We start from the raw sequence: 23,673 nt of genomic DNA on the forward strand, positions 1-23,673 counted from the left end.
ACTATGGAAAGAATAATTTGATTTTTCTGCTCATTGCTTTTCTTAGCTTCCACATCTTTCAGTACAGGGAGGGAGAAAAAGAAAAAAGAAAGGAAGTTGTGAAGAGCTAAAGAAAAACTCATATGAAGAAGTATGTGCTTTGTATAGCTCTATGCAATTTACTAGAATATATTTTCTATCATTTAATCTTCAAAGTGCTAAAACAATCATTATTGTTTTCTTTTCTTTGTTATTTCTTTTTAGGGCCACATCCACGGCATATGAAAATTTCCAGGCTAAGGGTCGCATCGGATCTATAGCTGCTGGCCTACGCCACAGCCTCCGCAACATAGGATCCGAGCCATGTCTGCTACCCACACCATAGCTCACCAGACCCTTCAGATCCTTAACCCACTGATCAAGGCCAGGGATCGAACCCTCATCTTCATGGATACTAGTTGGATTTGTTTCTGCTGTGCTACAATGGGAACTCCTTGTTTTCATTTTAACACAGAAGTAGAAATAAGTTCAGAGAGGTTGAGTAAGTTGCCTAAAATCACACAGCCAGTAAAGCCTACTCTAAAATCAAGAGGATAAAAAGCAGTGTTAATTCTGATGAAAGATTCCTTTTACAAGAGTATTAACAAAAAATACATTAAGAAAATATAAGAAAAGAGAGAAAATCAGAATAGAGAACTAATGTATTACGTCTGTGGTCTCTATCTTAAACAATCCAAGTTTTAGTTCTAGCTTTAAGAGGGAAGTTCTAGATTTAAGAGGAAAGTAAGAAACATAAACTCAGCAGTAGTCTCAGCAGCAAGGTTAGTCCTGCTCTTTGTTTCCTCATCCTTCTAAATCATTCTACCAGAGCCCCAATCTGTTTTATTCTTCTGTGTCTCCATATTTTTGTACAAGTCTCTTACTTAGAATCTGGTTGTATATTTTTTGAACTGAAATGAAGTGAACCAACATCCCAACCTTCAATGGCTCCTTGGATCCTTGCCTATATAAGGAACCCACTCCAGTTAGTGCCCTCTTTCTCACTAGACACTTTGAGTCATGGTCTTCCCGCTCAGACAAGGAACATTTCCTGTGCTCTTCGGGATTCGTACATGAGCCTAGGTGGTGACTTGATGCATGATTTTCATACACTGCTCCTCATGCGGAGTCAGGGTTGTGACTCCCTGCTTAGCTACTGTGCCAGACTTTGGTGCTACTTTCTAATGTTTAATCCTAGTTTGTACAAGTGCTCCCTAACTTTTCATACTGATAGAGCTTCATACCCAACCAGCGTACTCCTCAGAGTATTTCCTACTATTCTTTAACATAAACCCAACATTCTGCTCAAGTAGATTGAGGACCGGCTCTTACTGCACTTGGAATAAAATCATACTTGCCTCTGAACTTGTTTTCTTTGTTATTAACAGCAAACACCCTCCATGGATGCAACTCCTTTCTTTCAGACTGTGCAAGTCTTGCTTTTCCCTTAAAGCCTTCACTGAGTACTTCATTTCATGAATTTCTATTACATATGACATTTTACCAAAGCATCAAAAAAGATGACTGTTCTTATAGTTGTGCTTGTTTGATGCTTGTGTTTCTTCTGAATCAGATTGCAATCTCTTTGAGAGCTAAATGAGAGAAATCTACTTCTCTTAATTTTTTTTCTTCATTGCCTAAAAATGGTATTAGGACCTTTGGAAATTCTTAACAATAACTGAAATGTGACCACTAGTAAAGCCCTTTATCAAAGCATTAGCCATTCACCTCCTCACATCATGGATCTTTTGGCATATCTTGAATTTATTCAGTTGATGTTTATTTAAAATGGTTATTATTGGAGTTCCTGTGGTGGCTCAGTGGTTAAAGAACCCGACTAGTATCCATGAGCATACTAGTTTGATCCCTGGCCTTGCTCAGTGGTTTAAGGATCTGGCATTGCCATGAGCTGTGGAGTAGTTCACAGATGCAGCTCGGATCCCGTGTTGCTCTGGCTATGGTGTAGGCCAGCAACAATATGATCCCTAGCCTGGGAACCTTTATATGCCATGGGTGTGGCACTAAAAAGACAAAGGAAAAAAAAGGTTATTTGTTTACCTTTCTATGTGGCATGTTAAACTTATATACACTTAGAAATTACCTTTAAATTCAACAGCAAAACAAAGTTAGAAGAAATAGAATACATCTAGATAAGAAACTGAAAGGAAGTGGATAGGAATACAGAGGAACACATGACACAGTCTCAGCATCATGATACAGAAAACAAAATCTAGCTTCAGCTCACAATGATGATTGTTGGAGCTACTGATGATTAGTAAGGGACAGAAATAAATAAGATAGCAGAAGGCCCAGCATCTTGCTGATGTTGTAGCCTTTAGTCACGTGCTAACTGTGGTAAAGTCTCATATTTTCTGAACCTAGAACTATCAGGCTGTGCACTAGAAGCTTGGGTGACACAGAGTAAGACATGCCACAGAAACATACCTGAGGTGTTAATAGCAGATATTTGCAACACTGGTATGCCCAGCATTTCTTCTTTCTCCTTTGGTAATAGAAGTCAGTTCTTGGGAGGAGCTACTCTAGGTGGCCATAATACACCCATTTTGCTGTGTCGTGTCCAGAATAAGCATAGAATGAAAGCTACAATGGTCCTTTTACCTCATTCCCTTTGCCCCACTGGTTACTCTAGAGATGGACACAGGACCAAGTCAGAGCTTATCAAAGCTTTTGAGGAAAATTGATTGGATTTTGGAAAGAAAGGGTCTCAATGCTTTTCAGATTAAGAGCATTAAGGACAATAGAAACCTGGGGATGTGGGGACTACCTTTACTACCACATAGAGAAACCTGTGTGAAAGTAAGTACAGCATAAAAGAAAGAATTACCATGAAAGGTAGATTATGACTTCTGATATCAAATGTCTGAGTTCCTGCTACTAGCCCTTGACTTTGGCCTATTCAATTATCTAAAACAGTAAAACTTCCTTTTTCTGTTTAACTCGTTTAAACTGAATTTCTATCTCTTTGAAAGAAAAGAATCATGGCCATTAGAGTTTTTACATGGGACCCTGAAGAGCAAAAATTCATTGCATTAGTGGGATGAACAGAGCACAATCAGAAAAATCTCTCATAATTTCTTTTTCCTACTCATGCCAAAACTGGATGGGGAAAAATCCATAATTTATGATTACTTGCAAAAAGTATAAAAGAACCAGCAGAGTCTGGATTTCACAGACAAAAAGATTATAGTTAATACCCGACAGTAACAGCTCTCCTTCAATAGGAATCATGTAAGTACTCTCAAAGTTTTCTAAATACTTATTCCAATAGCTCACAACATCAGTAACTTACCATTCAACATCATTTCCAAGCATCAGTACTAATAAGTTGTCTTTGATCAATTATTCAGCCATGTCTACTTGCTGAGGATAACATTTTTGTTCTTTTTTTTTTTTTTCAATCATACTGGTGATGGACACAAGAACAAACTTTATATGTGTATATATATGTATATATTAAACAAATTATATATGGCGAGAGAAAATAAATTTACATATATAGAGAGAGAAGAAGAGACAGAGAGACAGAGACAAAGAGATGCTGAGCAGATAAAGTCATTCCTTCTATCACTGAGGAGCAGCAGTAATACTGACCTCACTTGTTAAAGTATATTATCCTGTTTAAGCTTCAAAATAAATACTGGAAAAAGAGCTATGATCCAAGATAGATTAAGAAGTATATCAAAAAAGGGAAGAAAAGGATGACAGTTTAGATCCCTCAGAATATTCTAGAAAATAATAGCAAGAGAGAGAGAAACAGGAGTTCCATGGTGCCCTAGCGGTTAAAAACTCAGCCTTGTCACTGCTGTGACTCAAATTGCTGCTATGGCTTCGGTTCAGTCCCTGGCCTGGGAACTTCTGCATGCCATAGGCAAGGCCAAAATGATAGTAATAACAATAATAATAATAATAACAATAACAATAATAGCAAAAGCCCAGCCTACAGAGATTTCCTAAGAATGGACCTGGAAATGAATTCTCTAGAGATACTAAGAAAACTGACATTGTGTTTTGAACAGTCTGTTTTTAATTTGAAGATAGAGTTACTTAAAATAGAAAATGACTAACATTAAACTTCCTCTACTTGTGATTCAACTCTGGCCTCATAAACAGAGATTAAGTAGACAACTATAAGAACTAAAGAATTAACTGATGTTTAATGCTGTAGTTAACCCATTTCTTTAACCTTCATCAGCATGGATGGGATTTAAATCCCAAAGCTAGACTCAAAGAAGTATTAAGATGAGGAGTCTATAACCGTAAAACTTTCCATAAAATAGAAATTGATAGAATGAGTGGTGGGGAGATGATCAGGCAAAGAAAATACCACGAACATAAAAGAACTAGTATAAACCCTTTTATACCTAGAAGACCAAGTGTGAAAATGTGACACATGTTAAAATTTAGCTGTTATTTGTTGGTATCCTCTGTGGGTCATCTGAGGATATTAAAATTTAGCAATTATTATTTGTTAGTATTTACTGTGGGCCAACTGAGGATGTTTACAAGACATCCTGACTTGCATTTCTAGCCAAGGAGTAATAAAGACCAGATTTCCTCTATGGATGACACATAAAAAAGTTGACAAAATATATGAAACAAAGGTTTAGAAGACATTGGACCTTAGGCAATGAAGAATGATGATTCCTAGGAGAGAAAATGAAGGAACGAAGGAAGCTCTACAGTTGCCTGGCTTACTGCTTTGTGAGAGTGACTAGGCTGTGATGCAGGGAGGTGAAACCCAAGCTGAGCCTGGCTGACTCCCTAAGGGGTGAAGATAAAGCTAAGAGTCCAGAAAGAGCAAGGTGGTTCAACTCTACAGGACAGAGTCCCGTGGAAAGCTGGAAGGGAGGGGAAGGAGAGAGAGGGAGAGAAAGGGAGAACACTTTAGGTATTTGCAGAGTGTCTTCCTTAGGTATGACAGTTAGCACATGCATAGGTAGAAAACTACCTGAGACTGGAAGGAATAACCCAAAAGGATAAAAGGTAATTTTACATTGGTAATTGTGGGGAATCGTTAGCCCCAGACCGAGCACTGTGCTGGCCCCACCTATAAGATCTTAAAAACAAGACTCAAAACAAACAAACAAACAAACTGTTTTCAAATAACTTAAATACATCTAAGTTCAAGGGTCAAGAATATTTATAGGAATATAAGAGTACCCTACAAGCAGTCAAGTAAAACTAACAGTGAATGCCAACCAATAATAAAATTGCCAGGCATGCAAAAAAGTAGAAAAATATGACCCATAATGAGAACATAAGTCAATTAATCAAAACTGATCCAGAATTGACAGAGATGTTAGAATGACCAGATAATGCATTAAGCAGTTTTTATACCTGTTTTCCATATGTATAAAAGGTTAAGTAGAAATTTGGAATATATCTCTATCCGTATATATGTACGCATCATCTAACTATCTAGCTATCTAGCTATCTATCTAATCTGTCTATATTTTTGAAAGACCCTAAATGAAGATCTAAAGATGAAACCTACAATGCATGGTGTGGAAAATATACTGGACACAATTAAAGGTAGATTAGATTGCACAAGAAAATACTAATAAACTTTAAAATATAGCTATAGAAACTCTGTAGTGAAACAAAGGGGATTTATTTATTTATTTGCTCTTTTTGTCTTTTCTAGGGCTGCACCTGTGGCATATGGGGGTTCCCAGACTAAGGGTCCAATTGGAGCTGTAGCCAGTGGCCTACACCAGAGCCACGGCAATACAGAATCCAAGCCATGTCTGCAACCTATACCACAGCTCACAGCAATGCCAGATCTTTAACCCACTGAGCGAGGCCAGGGATCAAATCCGCAACCTCATGGTTCCTAGTTGGATTCATTAACCACAGAGCCACAACAGGAGCTCCATAAAGGGGATTTTTTTTAAATGAACACAGGGTCAGTGGGCTGTGCAACAACTGCAAACAGCCTAATCTTTATGTAAATGGAGTCCCCAGAGGAAAGGAGGGAAGGGTATTAAGAAAGAGGGGTAAATGTTAGGGAATTGAAGACTTTTTGATGGAAAATTTTTTAAATGTGGTAAAAACTATAAACACAGTGAGAAGTGGTTTGTTTGTTTGTTTTTTGTTTTTGTTTTTCTTCCCTCTTGACACCAAATAAGTGAGGTCTTTTCCAACACCACCAGTTCTCTAACAGTAACTAGGTATTCAATACTCAATTCTGGGTATGACATACTGTCATATAAAACATTATACTCAGTGAAAAATTAACTAATGACACATAGTATTTTATTTCTTAAACCCCTTCATGCTGCTCAATTTTATTCAATAAATAAATGAACTTTAAAAAGTTGTATAAGTAAATGAAATGAGGAAAAATTAATGATTTATCATATTTATTAAAATAGGAAAATTTATTGTATTTCTGAGGGTAGGAAAGAGAAGAGATGGGCTAAGCTCAAGAGAAGAGGACAGGAGGAAAAATACGTAAAACGTGTAAATGCCGATTCTGCTTGCTGAGGGAGAATTTATATTTGCAGATAATTGAGACCAACATCATCTCATTGTTTCTACAGTTATTGCCTCCTCATTAGCCTTCCACCCTCTACTCCTGCTGCACAATTCATTCTTCAGATAGAAGCCAGAGTGATTGTTTTAAAACATAAGCCTGAGAGCTCCCATGGTGGTGCAGTGGAAACAAATCTGACTAGTACCCATGAGGATGCCAACTCGATTCTTGGCCTTGCCCAGTGGGTCGGAGATCCAGCGTTGCCATGAGCTGTGGTGTAGGTCGCAGATGTAGCTTGGATCCTGTGTTGCTGTGGCTATGGCTGTGGCTGTGGCTGTGGCTGTGGCTGTGGCTGGCAGCTGTAGCTCTGATTCAACCCCTAGCCTGGGAACCTCCATATGTCGTGGGTGTTGTCCTAAAAAGCAAAAAAAAAAAAAAAAAAAAAAAAAGAACCAAAAACATAAGCCAGGTAATAATCACTTTCTTGATGAAAAATCCCTCCAATGGCATTTCATGATACTTGGAATAAAAATAAAAACTTCTTACCTGGCAAAAACCTGTTATGTGAACTGATTTCTACTCTGCACTCTTATCTCATTCTTCGGTTCCTTTTACTGGCCTTCTTCCCATCCCTCAAAGCTGCCCTTCTCATTCCTGCCCGGGAGCTATTGCATTAATGGTTCCGTTTGCGTCAGTCATTCTCTCTCACATCTTTACGTGGACAACGCCACATTAAGGGCTCAGCTTAAATGGCCTTTTGTGACCATCAAATCTCACTCATTCAGTGAGGAGGCAGTCAATCTCTATTGTTACTTTACTGCATTGATTCTCAACTGGAGAAGATATAACTCCCCAAGGGACATTTGGAAATGTGTGGTAATTTTTTTTGAGAGGTAGGTAACTATACCAGAATACAGTGGGTAGAGGCCAGGAATATTCTAAACACCCCCACGTGTAAAGGACAGTGCCCTTGCACACAAATAATTACAAGGACAAAAATATCAGTATCCCCAAATTTCAGAAAACTTGCTGTTTTAATTCCCAGCCCATCATGTATAATTATCTCATATTCTCTTCTGCATTTACTTTTTTTCTTTCATCATTCATACCTTGGTAGACTGAAAATCTAATGGGAATAGGAATGTTAGCTGTTTTATTTCCTCTTGTATTCCCTGCTCTTAAAGTAATGACTGGAACAGAATGTTTTGTCGATAAGTATTTCCTGAATGACCGAATGCCACCCACATTTTCCTTTAAACACATTATGTATGGCTTGTTGAGTATTTCTGCCAGTGACCTCCATCATCAGCTGAAGACATGTTCTCCCCAGAGTGTGATTTGAGACTACAAGGTGGTGGGATCCAATTTCTATAAGTTTTTAAAAAGGAAAGTGATGATGTGAATACCAGAAATCTTCAGGGAAGAAAAGTTGCCAAGCACACATGATTTCTGAGTAAAAAAGAAATTTTTCGTAGCTTGTGAAATAAATCTGCTTTCCCAAATCTCTGGCAGAGTCAATGATTTGTATGTAAATGTGCAAACTTATTGCATCTCTGATTTTCCCTCTGCCATGCTATGAATCAATTAACAATTTATCTAATCTGACTTGTTTCCACCTATTACATGGAAAGGATATTGCAGTGATAGGTGATGTTTCCTCTGGAGAAATGACTGTTGACCTCATTGTTTCTAGGAAAAGTAATAGTAGTTTTAACTGTTGATGTCCTGCAGAGAAAAACCCAGAGGAAGCAAGGATTGTGAATAATGGTGCTCACATTTAGGCAGATTATGATGAAAGTGGAAGTCGTCATAGCATCTCTCTACTACCCTCATGAAAAAAACCTGGTTCTATTTTATTTTGTCTAATATTTTCTTCTCTTCTTAATAGCTACTTTGGTAAAACATATTTATAAAAAGCAAAAATAATGGCTATTCTAATGAGATCAATTAATTCTAGGCTCACAGAGTGGTGGAGCTAGAACTTGATTTTAGGCTTATTGAAGAAATAGACACCAATAGGTTTTTATGTGTTACCTCTTAGTTAATGTATTTACATTTTAAGCAAGTTTTTCTAGGGAAAAACAGTATGTTCAATTAAAAGAATTAATATTGGCAGGAATTTTAGGCACAGGGAAAACCAGCAGTAGATATATTTGATAGTTGGCAAAGCTTTTGATGTCCATTATATCATATCTCTTATGCATATAGATGAATCATTTGTATATTGTTAATTAGCTTATATAACAATTATGGCTTCAAAGGAGTTTCTTTTTCTTTCTGTTGCACAAGAGGTGACAGTGATAATATATTGTTTCACTTTACTGAACGGTATATTTCTATCACCTATTTTATACCACATTGTATTTCTCTATATGCTGTTACAATATGATACAATAGAAACACTTGCATTATTTGTCTAAAAGTTTTCTTTTTAGATATCTACCATCTCTGCATTCATTTTTTTCATATTCAATATGGTTGTCATTTTCTTATTACCTTTTATAATCATATAGTAATATCAAGCAATTAAAAGGAAAATGATTATATTCCATTATATACCCATATCACAGCTGCCTTTTCAGTTTAACTTTCTTTTTCTTAGTGAATGGACACTGGGAGATGTAATCATCATGTTAAACACATGCCCCTTTATGGGTTTATGAAATTATATTTTATAAAACTAGAAATGTTTGAATCCTAAGTATTCTAAATTATCCTCCTTTCTCACTTTAGTCTTGACTTTTCAGAAATAGTGGGATTTATCTAATCTGTCTGGAAATGTTTGAAAGATATGGGAATGCAATGGTGATGGAAGTTTTCTCCATCACTGCTAGCATGAGGTCACCAGAAGATGATGGTAACAATGTTTTGCCTCCATTTTTATTATTTATTTATTTATTTATTTATTTGGTCTTTTTGCTATTTCTTTGGGCTGCTCCCAAGGCATATGGAGGTTCCCAGGCTAGGGGTCTAATCGGAGCTGGAGCCACTGGCCTACGCCAGAGCCATAGCAACGCGGGATCCGAGCCGCGTCTGCAACCTACACCACAGCTCAGGGCAACGCCAGATCCTTAACCCACTGAGCAAGGCCAGGGACCAAACCCGCAACCTCATGGTTCCTAGTCAGATTCGTTAACCACTGCGCCAGGACGGGAACTCCTCCATTTTTAGATATTAATTTCAGATCCACCATAAAGAGGGTATGGAGTATTAATTATATGGTAGAGGGTAGTTAGAGGATGGTCAATCTCTGGAAAGGCCAGGCAGTTCATTACTTTGTACACTTGTTATTCTATTTATCTTCCAATCAGTTACCTTTCATTCTTTATTGTAACATTTTATATGTATCAGTAAGCCACAACTTTTGAGTTCCCAAAGTTTCTAAGTTTACTGGCTGGAAGGAAGTAGGAAGTTAAGAACAGAACTTTTTCATTAAGCCTTATATATCATCATGTTGGTTCATGATCAAGAAGGGCTAACCCAAAGGCTTTCACAGAAACCAAAGGCTTAACATGTTAGGGACAGAACATGAAGGATTTTTTTAAACTCTGTCCCCCAGAGAGTGGTACAATTTTATTTCCTCAAACTCTTCTCCATTACACCTTATAACTCAAACTCTTAGTTTATCCCTTTTCCCAGCACTAGCTTCACCCATGAGGTAAGCAATACTTTTTACAGAAAATCTTACAGATTTTTTTTTTTTTGGCAGAAGTTCTATAAGAAGGACCGAAGGATTCATAAAAGTAGGCAGATAGGCAGACACTTAAGCACAGAAAGGGATACCTCATGTACTGGGAAGAGAATTGAGTATAAGAATAGAGATGGAAGAAAATATAAAGGAGACATAATTGAAATAATGAAAAGTTTACTGCTTATATATATATATATATATATTACATGTTCCATGTATTTTATAAACAGAAGAACTGAATGCATTACAAAATTTGCAGGATCTTATATACATCTTGTGTTACATTACATGCTATTTAGAATTAAATATTAGAAACAAACATTTGGAATTTGTAAAAAATAAAATAAAATAGAACAAAGACAATATATCAAATTTCTAGCATTGTAAGTGTGAATATGTGTCCTAAGAGACAATATTTGCCTTTTATTGCTTCATATGACATCTGTATTAGATTGCTAGAGCTGCCGTAACAAAATACCAGACTAGGTGGATTAAACAACAGAAATTTATATGTGTACAGTTCTAGAAGCTGAAAGTTCAAGATCAAGGTTGGTTCCTTCTGTGGGTGGTAAGGAGGGATCTGTTCCAAACCTCTCTCCTTGACTTATAGATAGCCATCTTTTCCTTATGCCATTGTGTTGTTGTCCCTCTATGCATATGTGTGTCCAAATGTCCTATCCTCTTTTCATAAGGACATCAGTCATATTGGTTTAAGGCTTACCCCAATGACCTCATCTTAATTTATTTCAAGACTTTCTTTAAAAGCCCAATCTACAAATATGGTCACATTCTGAAGCACTGTGGGGAGGAAGGGGGTTCATAATTTATTGTTACATATAAATTTGTGGGGTTATGCAGTTCAGACAATAACATTCAGCAGTGTTAGGCAAAAAGCATTTTTTGAAGAATTAAATTTCTTTCTGGAAACCAAGCACTTTAGATATTAAATGCAGTTTAAAAAAATTACTGGTAGATTAAGTCTTTGACCTTAGTGAAAATTAGGAAAAATATACAGACACACAGGAGTGATATGGCACACAGGATTAGCTCTGCAGATCTACATAGGCACTGGGCTGTTTTACTTGACAGAGATGACAAGACTGGGGTTTACTCAACAAAAGTCATAGTAGGAACAAAGAAATTCCTATTTTGCAGGTGCAAAAATAAGAATCAAATGTACTAAGAGGCATGAAGCCATCATCCAATGAGTTGTAGGCATTGTGGAAGTATAAACAATATTTCCTGATAGCCAGCTGAACCTTCTATAACTGCAGCTATTGTTACTTGGAGAAGATAGTTTTATTAGGCTACAGCATATGTAGACAAGTGCATTCAGGTAAGTTATAATGCTTTCAAATGGAACATAATAGAGGTTTCACATAGTGCAGACCAAAAACATATGGCTTCATTCAGAAAGACAGTAAATAACACATTGCTAGTAATAGATTCAGCCTGGTCAGAATAGAACCTAGCTGCAAACAACCATATAAACAGTAACAGCCTGTTCTTTTGCAGGCACTTTCTTTCCATAATTTATCCATCCTGAAGAAGGTGTGTGTGTGTGTTAGAGGCAGGGAGGGCTAGGGAGCAGGAGGGGCAGTTCTTCCCCAGGGTGATATATGGTAAGTTATCTCACTTCTCTTTTTGCAATTTAAATTTTGAAAAGAAAAACAATGATTAAACAGGCCATTGCAGATTGAATCTCTTACTTTCTAGGGAAAATGAGTCTCCGGTCTCCAAATGAAAAGAAGCCAGAAAAACAGTCACAAAATCCAAAATGTGAAATGGCAGTTAGAAGGGATCTGCTAGGGCTGTACTGAGAGAATATAATCCCTACCTACAGGAATGGACATGTGTTGTTTTTTTCACTTTAAACTGCTTTCCTGGCTCTGTAGACTTTGGGTAACAAAGTCAAGTTAAGTTGTGACCTCACATAACACAGTTGCTACCCTTTAAATAAACACTATTTGCACTAAAGAACTTGTCATAATTTCCGTTTTATTTTTATTAATAATTTTATCAATAAAAATATTATTTTAATTTTATTGGAATTTTTCACAGGAATTTATACAAAATCCTTACATTTAATGTTCATAACGGTTCTGTGACGTAGGTGTGCTTTCTTTGTTCATATGAGGAAAATGATCCCAAGAGAGATTAAAAATATTGCCCCAGGGAGTTCCCTTCATGGCTCAGTGGTTAACGAACCAGAATAGGATCCATGAGGATGCAGGTTGGATCCCTGGCCTTGCTCAGTGAGCTGTGGTATAGGTCACAGATGTGGCTCCTCCATTGCTATGGCTGTGGTGTAGGGTGGCAGCTGTAGCTCCAATTCAACCCAGACCCTCAGAACTTCCATATGCTGTGGGTGCAGCCCTAAAAAAGCAAAGAGAAAAAAAAGATCACAGGAAACCCAGTGCACCTGTTTTGAAGCCCACACTCTTAATCACTTCTTCCTCTATTATTTTTATAAAATGTCTCCTTTTTTTTTTCTTTCTTTTTCTGACGAGGGCATTCATATGAGCACGTTTAGGGTTAACTATCAGTGTAGGTTTATTTCCTTAAGATGCTGATTTTTAGAAGCCTCACCATGATTATATATTTGAATATTATTTGATGACCTCAAGTTGGTGTCATAATTATTTCAGTATTCCTATTAGGCACTGTGTTGCTTTGCTTTTTATCTGCTCAGCAAACATGTTTGCTTGTAAACAAAGATCCCAAGGTGTTATGGTAATATCCAATAGAAAATCCTCTAATCTATTTATTTTAACACAGTTCTGCTCCTTTATATGTACTACAGCTATTTTCCAAATATTTTTAGCTTTCTATTCTCATTTATGATGTCCACATGTTACTTAATGATCCTCAAAACACGCTGGGTATTGAGAAAGCAAAAATATATTTCCCTTTATCTTGGCTTTAAATTTCCTAGCGGCCTAGAAAAAAAGGAGTAACAGTTTATAAGATCATGTATTACAAGATCAAGCAAACTAGGATGCTAGAAGTAGAACTTTTTCTGGTACTAAGATCCACAGTGAATTTCTACCATGAGTCTTCAGTAAGTGGACACATTGGTTATAGTAGTAGGACCTCAGTAACTTTTCTGATAAAAATATGTAATGGGAGTTTTCATATGGCCATCCTTATAAAGCTCCTCAATGAAAACTGATATGATAATGCCAAAGCAAAGTTTAGTAAGGGAAATTTTAATAGGAACCATAATAAAATGATAAAAGGGGAGAGTCTTCTAATATACTAGTTTATTCTGAAAAGGACAAAATCAAATAGTTGAAGAAGAAATGAATTTCCTTCATATAATCCTTTATGAATACTGTTTCTCTATGTGAAATTGTGATAATAGAAATCAAACTTCTATTCTTTGACCAGACCCTGGAGGATAGAGTGTATTGTTCACAGGGGGCCCTGGGTCACAAAGCTAATATAATAGGAGGATGCTAAAATGGAACTTTCAGCTGAAATCCTAAGGCAACAGACAACGTGTGAGTTGTAATTCACATCACCTCTGTGGAATTTCTAAGATATGATTCACCATGAGCCAACCAGAACACTCCTAAAACTCTCCCCTTCCCTGTAGGATTGAAAGGGATCAGGAAAGAAGGATTTTGATGTTATTTTGCAGGAGAAAGACATTATATGCTCCACCTCCTCACAAACATTTGGTATTGTCTTTTTAATTTTGGTCATTTGATTGAGAATATGGTGGTATATCAATATGCTTTGTCTCTAAATTTACATAAAGTAACCACTGTTTGCAGCATAAAATTCTATGGTTTTTTTTTTTTTTTGTCTTTTTGCTATTTCTTGGGCTGCTCCCAAGGCATATGGAGGTTCCCAGGCTAGGGGTAGAATCGGAGCTGTAGCCACCAGCCTACGCCAGAGACACAGCAACGCGGGATCCGAGCCGCATCTGCAACCTACACTACAGCTCACGGCAACGCCAGATCGTCAACCCACTGAGCAAGGGCAGGGATCGAACCCGCAACCTCATGGTTCCTAGTCGGATTCGTTAACCACTGCGCCACGACGGGAACTCCCTATGGGTTTTAATAAATAACATCTGTGTGTATTCATGACTACTATCAGGTTATAAAACAGTTTAAGCACTCTAAGAAATTCCTTCATGTTGCCCTTCTGTCTTCAACTAGCTTTCTCTTCTCTGACCCCTCACAAAAACTGAACTATTCTTCACATCTATAGTTTTGCTCTTCGTAGAATGTTATATAAATGAACTCATACATGCAGCCATTTGGATCTAGTTTCTCCCATCCAGTAAAATGTATTTGTGATTTATTCATGTTATATGTATATGAATCATTTTATTGGCAAATGGCATTGCATTTTATGGATGTACCACAATTTGTTTATTCATTCAACAAAGGACATTTGAGCTATTTCATTGTTAGTAGTTGTCCATAAAGCTAATATAAACATTGTATACAGAATTTTGTGTAAACATAAGTTTCTATTTCTCTGGGAGTGAAATTTTTAGGTAACATGGTAAATGCATGTTTAATTTTATGAGAAACTGGCAAACTTTTTCAAAGTGACTGTGCCATTTCACATTCCCACCAGCAATATGGGAGAGCTCCAGGTCCTCTGCTTTCTATTAGCACTAATCAGTGGGTTTGGGGTTTTTTGTTTGTTTTCTTTTGTTTTTTGTCTTAGCATATATACTGTGAATTTAATATATAAACTCATCTTAGTTTTGCTGTTCCTAACTTTCTTATGACTAATTCATATTTATCACTTTTTGACATAACTGTTTACTACCTGTTTCCTTTAAAGAAGTACCTATTTAAAACTTTTGTTTATTTCTTTATTAGGTTTCTTTTTTTTTAGTGAGTTTTGAGAATTCCTTATGTGTTTTTGATACAAGTCTTTTGTCCAAAATGATTTAGAAAGTTTTCTGCCATGTTGTGGCTTGCCTTTTAATTTAACTAATAGTGTTTTTTATAAAGCAAAGGTTTTGTTTAATTTTGATGAAATGCAGTTTATCCATATCTTCTTGTATGTTTTATTCTTTTAGTATCATAATTAAGAACTTAGCCCAAAACAAGGATTTTTTTCCATTGTTTTCTTCCATAGTATTTACAGTTTTATGACTCACATTTAGGTTTCAATGATTGTTGACTTAATTTGTATATAAGATGTGAGATTTGGGTTAGAGTGGACAACCTTGCCTTGGTCCTCATTGTAGGGGGAAAGCATTTCCCCTTATATCATTAAGAGTGAGGTTAGATATAGGGTTTTCGCAAAAGTTTTTTCAAGTTGAGAAAGTTCCTTTCACTTCTCAGTTTTCTGAAACATATTGTCTTGAATGAATGCTGAATTTGTTCAGTGATTTATCTGCATCTAGAGATACTTGTTTATCGTTCTCGTTTTTTGTTTGTATGTTTGTCTGTCTTTTTAGGGTCGTACTGGCAGCATATGGAGGTTCCCAGGCTAGGGATCAAAACAGAGCTGTAGCGACTGGCCTACACCACAGCCACAGCAACTCCAGATCCAGCTGCATCTGCAGCCTACACCACAGCTCACAGCAACTCCAGATCCTTAACCCACTGAGCAAAGCCAGGGATTGAACCTGCATCCTCATGGATACTAGTCAGATTTGTTTCCACTGAGGCACAACGGGAACTCCTATTGTTCTTAATATAGTGAATCGTTTTGTTTGATTTTTCAGTTGTATCACTAGCCCTTCAATTCTGGGATAAGCCACACTTAGTCATGGTGTATTATATTTTTATATATTAATGGATTTGTTTACTAAAATGTTAAAATTTTTTTGTGTCTATGTTCATGATTTTTTTTTTCTTTTTGATGTTACTTTTTATATTGAGGTAATGTTAGCCTTATAAAATAATTTGGGGAATTTTCCTTCTTCATTTTAAGAAAGACTTTGTATAAGTCTGGTATTGTTTCTTCCTTAAAATCTTAATAAACATGATTGTGGACTTTTCCATGTAGGAAAATTTTAAGTTACAAATTCAATTTCTTATAATTGAATATGTATTGAATATTCAGATTTTCTATTTATTCTAAGTCAGTTTTAATATTTATGTCTTTCAAAGAATGTATCCATTTAACCAAAATTCTTGAGTTAAATGTTAGGTAGCTACTCAATTTTTTCTTATAACTATAATAGTATCTTCTCTTTCACCTCTGATATTGATAACGTGTTATTTTACTATTTTTTGTCAGTCCGGCTAAAGCTTTAACTGCTTCAGTGATATTTTAAAAGACTGGCTTTTGGCTTCATTGATTTTTCTCTATTGATTCTCCATTTTTAATTTTACTGATTTCTGCTTTTTATTATTTCCATATTTCTATTTACTTTAGGTTTTATTTATTCCTCTTTTTCTAGCTTCTTAAGGTTTAAGCTTACAGGATTGATTTTAGATCTTTATTCTTTTTTGGTGGTATTCCACTGTCTTCTGACATATGCAGTTTCACACTAGTTTCTTTGAATATAATGTTTATTTTGTCATCTCTGGCTGCTTTTTAAATTTTCTCTTTCTTATTTTCAGCAACTTGATTATAATGTACTTTTGAGTGATTTTTATTCATTTTTATCCTGTTTGGAGATTATTAATCTCTGTATTTAACATTTTATTGTATGCATCAAATTTGGAAAAAAATTCAGCCTTTATTTCTTCAAGAATTTTTTTTCTGTCCCCTTTGAGGAACTCCAATATGCATATATGAGAGAAATTGATATTTTCCCTATACCACTGAGGCTCTGTTTGTTTAATTATTTGTATTTTTTCCTCCTTCTGCTTCAGTTTGGATAAATACTAAATAAACTTGCTGTGGCTTTCAAGTTTAATAAAATTTTTCTTCCGTGTCTAGTCTGCCAATTAGTTTCAGCCAATTAATATTTCATTTGTGATATTTTGTATTCCTATGTCAAGAATTTTGTTAATTTTTTTCTGTTTCTCTTTCCTCATTATACTCACTTTCTTCTTTAAACATAGTTATAATACCTGGCTATTTTAAAATATTTGTCTGATAATTCTATCATCTTTGTCATTTCTAGATCTATTTCTATTGTCTGATTTTTTTCCTAATCATTGTTCACAGCTTCCTGCTTTTTTGAATATATAGTGATTTTTTTTTTCACTGGACACTGGACATTGTGTTGTGACATTGTTGAATGTCTTGATTTTGTCTTATTCCCTTGAAAAGCATTGGATTTTCTTCTTACGGAAGCTATATTATTTATAGTAACCTTATTACTATATTACTTATAGCTAATTTTGGTCCGTGGAACCCTACTTTTAAGCTTTAAAAAACAGAAGAAGAGTCTTTATTCTAGCTTTTCTTTAGCCCTTCTACTGAAACATAAGTTTCTCAAGTGTCCACTGAATGCTCTGATAATTGCAGAGGGCTTTTCATTCTTGATAGTCAGATATCAGATGTCTCCTCATGATTTTTGAGCTCTAGGAGTTATTCAGCTTACAAACTCCCCAATTGTTCTTTCCCCAACTTTTTGAGATTTCTTGCTATGCATGGACAGCCTACTCTTTAGTTATGACAAGGAAACACATGTAACATTACTGCAGTTGTCTGTATAGGTTCCTTCTCCTTGGAACTCTGCACCGCTAATTCCAGCCCCATTGGTCTGCCTGAATTCCAAACATTTTTTGCTCAACTAAGCAATATCACTGGCCTCTGGTTTTGACTTCTCTGAGCCTACAGTCTGAAAACTTCCCCGAGATAAAAAGTCATGGGGATCAATAGTGGGGCTCACCTTGTATGATTCAAGGATTACCGTCATGTGCTGCCTGTTGTCAAATGTCTGAAAAGAGTTGTTTCATATATTCTATCCGTCTCTCTAATGGTTTATGGAAAAAAAAGTAAGTCTGGTCTTTGTTCTTAAATTGAACTGGAAGCAGAATTCCAGAGTTATCTTTGCAAAAATACATTATTTTAAAATATTCAAATGTGTCACACCCTTTTACTTACAGCACTGCAATCATTCCTAGAAGACATACAAGGCCTTCTAGGCTATGAGCTCTGCTTAAAACACCAGTCTTACCTTCATCAGTCTCACTTAATTAATGCTCTGGCCTAACTAAACTTTTAGAATTCTTCCTTGAAATTTTGACTATGCAATTATCACAGCATAGCATCCTATATTTACCTCAAATATAGTACTTGCCACTTTATTGAAATTGCCTACTTAAATTTTTGATTCCACAGCAGACTATGCTTTTTGAAATGGAAATCTTAACTTACTGGTCAGTGAGGCTTGCACATCATTATCTATTAAATGGAATGACAGAAGACAAGCAGGAAGGAAAGGAACAATTGATTGTGAGCTGATTTAAGAACTTTCCTTTAATACTGTCTGGTGGTCTATGATAAATATGTAACAAAAAAATCAAAACCTTGACCTTTTTGTTTACTTGTTGCTTTGGTTTGTTTTTGAAACCTCTGCTGCAATTATTTTGGTAGATGACTTCCATAATTTCTTATGCTCATAAACCTTCCTTTCCATGTTCCTTCAAAGTCCACTGTTTCTATGCTCTAACAACATTTCAAAATGATATTACCTGTTGGATTTATGATATATTATCATGAAAATTATTTGCTTTCAAAGGAATCTCAATTATTTTTCTAAACTTCACTCATTTTTCAGAGGTATTCATGAACTGAGAGACTTTATAGATTTGACTACATATTTGCTTTTCCTACTGTCTTTGAAAACCATAATTTGTAATTGCAAGAACTGCAAAGTCTAATGAAGAACTGTGTTAGGCAGAATAATGGCCTCCAAAGATGTACATGCCTCAGTCCCTGGAACCTGTGACTATGTAACTATATTAATTTACATGGTTAGGAGACTTCGCAGATGTAATTAAGGTTAAGTATTAGAGATGAGGATTTTAGCTTAGGTTAAGCAAGCAGACTCCATTTAATCACAGGAGACTTTGAAAGTAGAAGAAGGCAGAAGAGTGGTTCAGAGACATGAACCAGAGAAGAGGCAGTAGAGATTCCAAGTGGGAGAGGGACTTGACATTGCTGGCTTGGTAGATGGAAGAGGAGTCCATAAACAAGGAAGGAGAGTAGCCTCTAGAAGCTGGGACTGGCCTTCCACCAAGGAAATGAGGATCTCAGTACTACAAAACATCACACTGCAGAAAACTTAATTCACTCAACAATCTGAATCTGAAAATAATCAAGTTTCCAGGAAAGAATCCTCCACTGTTGACACTTTGATTTTAGTCCAATTAATTTTATGTTATTAATTATGTTATTAATTTTATGTTGTTGCTGTAACAAATTAACACAAAGTTAATTGCTTAAAACAGCACAGATTTATTATTTTATACTTCTCTCAGCCAGAAGCCTGGTACTAGTCTCACCAGATTAAAAGTAAAATACTGACAGGCTGTGTTCCTATTTTTAGTCTTAAAAAAAAAAAATCAATGTCTTCTTGTCAGCTGAGGGTGATTCCCAGTTTCTAGAGACCGCAGCTTTCCTTGGCTCCTGCCCCACTTCCACAGTCATCAAGGTCAGCAGTGGGCACTTGTTGCACTACATCTCTCTGACCCACTCTTCCCTCTTCTTCTTCTGCTCTTCAGGACTCATGCGATTAGGTTGGGCCATCCAATGTGCTCTCCTTATTTCAAGGTACTTAACATCAATCACATCTGCAAAGTCCCTTTTGAATGTGCACTAATAGAGTTCCAAACCCCAGTGATTAAGACATGGGTATCTTTGGAGGACCTTTATTCCAGTTACCATAGACCTATGCTGTACTTCTCACCCACAGAACAGTAAAATGATATATATTGTTTTAAACCAGTAAGTTTGTGGCAATTTGTTATGGCAGCCAGAGAAAACCAATGCAAGAGCCAATAGCATCTTGCAGAGATAAATTAAAATCTATAGAGTTCTTTATAGTTCTAAGAGTAAGGGTTACATATACATAACCTAATTTAGTTCGCACAGGGAATAAGCATTTTTGTTATCACAATTTATGATTGAGAGAACTTATATAGAATTTCAATGGTATGTAAATCAGGAAAGTAGGTTTTGAAATTCAGAGTTTCATTGGGAAGATATTTGATTTCTTTAATCATGTATATATATGTGTGTGTGTGTTTGTATGTGTGTATGTATACACACATACACACACACATGGCACCCAAACAGCAGAATACGTATTTTCTTTTTATTTTTCAAAGTTTTATTGAAGTATAGTTGATTTACAATGTTGTGATAATTTCTGTTCTACAATAAAGTGAGTCAGTTATACATTACACCTTCTTTTCAAGTACATGGGGATCATTCTCTAGGATAGATTACATATTAGGCCACAAAATAAATGTCAGTAAATTTAAGAACATTGAAATCATGTCAGGTATCTTTTCTGACTACAATGATATGAAACTAGAAATTAATTACAACAAGAAAACTGGGAAAGAAAAAACACAAACATGTAGAAGCTAAACAACATGCTTTTAAATAACCAATGATAATGAACAAATCAAACTGGAAATCAAAAATATCTGAGACAGATAAAAATGGAAAAACAGTGTTTCAATATCTATGGGATACAGCAAAAGCAGTCAGAGAGGGAAGTTTAGAGCAGTGCAGTCCTACTTCAGGAAACAACGAAAATCTCAAATAAACAATCTAACCTTATGCCTAAAGAAACTAGAAAAAGAAGAATAAACCTAAAAGTTAGCATAAGGAAGGTAATACTAAAGATCTGAATGGAAATAAATGAAATGAAGACAAAAAAAATCAATAGAAATGGTCAATGAAATTAAGAACTGGTTCTTTGAAAAGATAAGCAAAATTGATAAACTTTTAGCCAACCTTATCAAGAAAAGACAAGCCCCCCCCAAAAAAAGTCAGAAGTTAAAGAGAGAAGGTTATATCCAAAACCATATGAATACAATGAATTATATGATTACTATAATTATAAGCTAACAAATTGAACAATCTAGAAGAAATGGATAAATTCATAGACACATACTGTTTTCTAAAACTGAATCATAAAGAAATGGAAAATCTGAACAGATCAATCACTAGTAATGAAATGGAATCTATAATCAAAAAACTCCCAACAAAAATCCAGGACCAAACAACTTCACAGGTGTATTCTATCAAACATTCAAAGAAGAATTAATTCTTCTCAATTTATTTGAAAAATTGATTCACATTTACAAGCAAAGGATAAAGGTAATATGATCATCTCAATCAATGCAGAAAATGCATTAGACAAAATTCAACATCATTTATGTTAAAAAAAATATCTTAAGATGGTTATAGAGAAAACACCTCAACAAATGAGGGTCACACTTTACAGTCCCACAGCTAATATCATACTCAGTGATGAAAAGCTAAAAACATTTCCTCTAAGATCAAAAACAAGACAAGGATGTTCAGTCCTCCCACTGTTATTCAACATAACATTGGAAGTCCTAGCCATAGCAATCTGACAAGAAAAAGAGATAAAGGGTATCAAAATTAGAAATGAAGAAGTAAAATTGTCACTATGCACAGATGACATGATACTATATAGAAACCCTAAAGGCTGCACCAAAAAAAAAAAAAAAAGAAAAAAAAACTATTAGTAAATTAGTAAAAAAATTCAGTAAATATTCAGGATACAAAATCACTATAACATTGACCTTTATTGGTGCAGGGCTGGGGGTGTTGACTCTCCGCACAATAAAAAATAAAAAATCTATACAGTTGGCCCTTCCTATTCAAGGTTCCACATTTGTGTATTTAACCAATCCCAGATTGTGTACTACTCTAGTAAGTATTTATTTTTTAAATTTCACATATGTTGGTCCTAGGCAGTTCAACCTGGGTTGTTCTATTGTATTTTTATACACTGATAATGAACTATCAGAATGAGAAATTAAGAAAGCAATCCCATTTACATTTGCATCAATAAGATCTAAATACTTAGGAATAAATTTAACAATAAATTTAACTAAGCAAGTGTAAGATCTCTACCCTGAAAAATACAAGATATTTTGGTGGAAGAAATCAAAGGAGACAGCAATAAATGGACAGATATGTCATGCTCATGGTAGTCAACAGAGTTGAGGGAGGTGGGAGGTTGGGCAAAACAGATGAAAAGTACTACGAAGTACAAACTTCTAGATATAAATAAGTCATGGGAATGTAATTTATAGCATAAGGAATATAGTCAATAATATTGTAATAATTTTGTATAGTGTCAGATGGCTATTTGATTTATCTAGGTGATCAATGTGTAAAGTATATAAATATCAAATCATGTTATGAATGTGAAACTCATATAACATTGTATGTCAACTATACTTCACTAAAAAAATTAAAAGGGGAAAATAAGTAATACCAAGCATGTATATGCCTTATAACATTAGTGCAGGCTTTTTTTGTTTTTGTTTTGTTTTATGAAGAAAGGAAAGAAGTAAGTCAAGGAGATTAAGTTGTCCTTGGGATTTCAGGCAGAGATAAAGTGACTCTAACATGAGATCAACCTTCATTTTCATCTATAGATCCACAAAGCAGATATATTTTCTGATCACCTGTAGTGGTATGGGGACTGAACTGGTCATTGCCATTAATACCTCTAGTGACCACTTTCTTTTCACTTCTGGTTCCAATTGAGTATCATATTAAGACAGAAATATCACTCCTTGACTATAATAATCTCTAACCACAGAAACAATATTTATCTACACTTGCCTCCCTGCTATGCCTAATCCTGTGCATTGTAATAACAACTAATTTCCTATGATGTGTCACACAGTATTCTAAGCACTTTATTTGCATTAACCCATTTAATCCTCACCTTGACCATATACGGCAGGTTGTGTTATCCTCACACATCACAGATGAGTAAACTAAAGGTCAAGTACCTTGCATAAGGTCACAAAGCTTGTAAGTGGCAGAGCTGGGATTTGAAGCCAGATAGACTAGTTCTAGAATCCACATCCCTAACCACTTGTATGGTACAGTGCATAGAAGGGATCCTTGCATGATACTGAATATACTGGTTGATAACATGCTGACGGGAAATAATTACAATCATAAATGTAAATGAATCATTCAAAGAATACTTTAAAAATTCAACTGCAAAGTACTATTTAGTAATATATGTCCATGAGGACCTAACAAAATATATTCCTACAGGGCAGCCTTGAAAAGTGGGTTGACTGTTTGTGAACAAGTGTTTTGGGAAATGATTGAAATGACTCTACGAATCAGTATGAAGACATCAGCATATCATCTGAGTGTGTGTATTCAGAGATCAGTAACTAAGACACTGGTGCTTCTAGAAGATGTGTGAGAATTACCTAGGAGGTAAAATTGACAGGACACAGTGACTGGTGGATTTTTGGACTGAGACAAAAGGAGCTGTCAAAAAGAATGCTAAGATTTTTGGGCTTGAGCATCTGGGTGATGGTTGAAGCACTCACTAGCCTTGGAA

The 23,673-nt window shown here is 35.5% G+C and overlaps 1 protein-coding gene across 1 annotated transcript in view; it reads left to right on the top strand.

Moving 5' to 3' along the window:
• NEGR1 (neuronal growth regulator 1) overlaps nt 1-23,673 on the top strand; it is an 873,593-nt gene that overhangs the window by 538,014 nt on the left and 311,906 nt on the right. The gene's annotated exons all lie outside the window — the stretch shown is intronic.

This window comes from Phacochoerus africanus, chromosome 8 (assembly GCF_016906955.1).
Source record: "Phacochoerus africanus isolate WHEZ1 chromosome 8, ROS_Pafr_v1, whole genome shotgun sequence".
In the NCBI taxonomy this organism is placed as follows: Eukaryota; Metazoa; Chordata; class Mammalia; order Artiodactyla; family Suidae; genus Phacochoerus; species Phacochoerus africanus.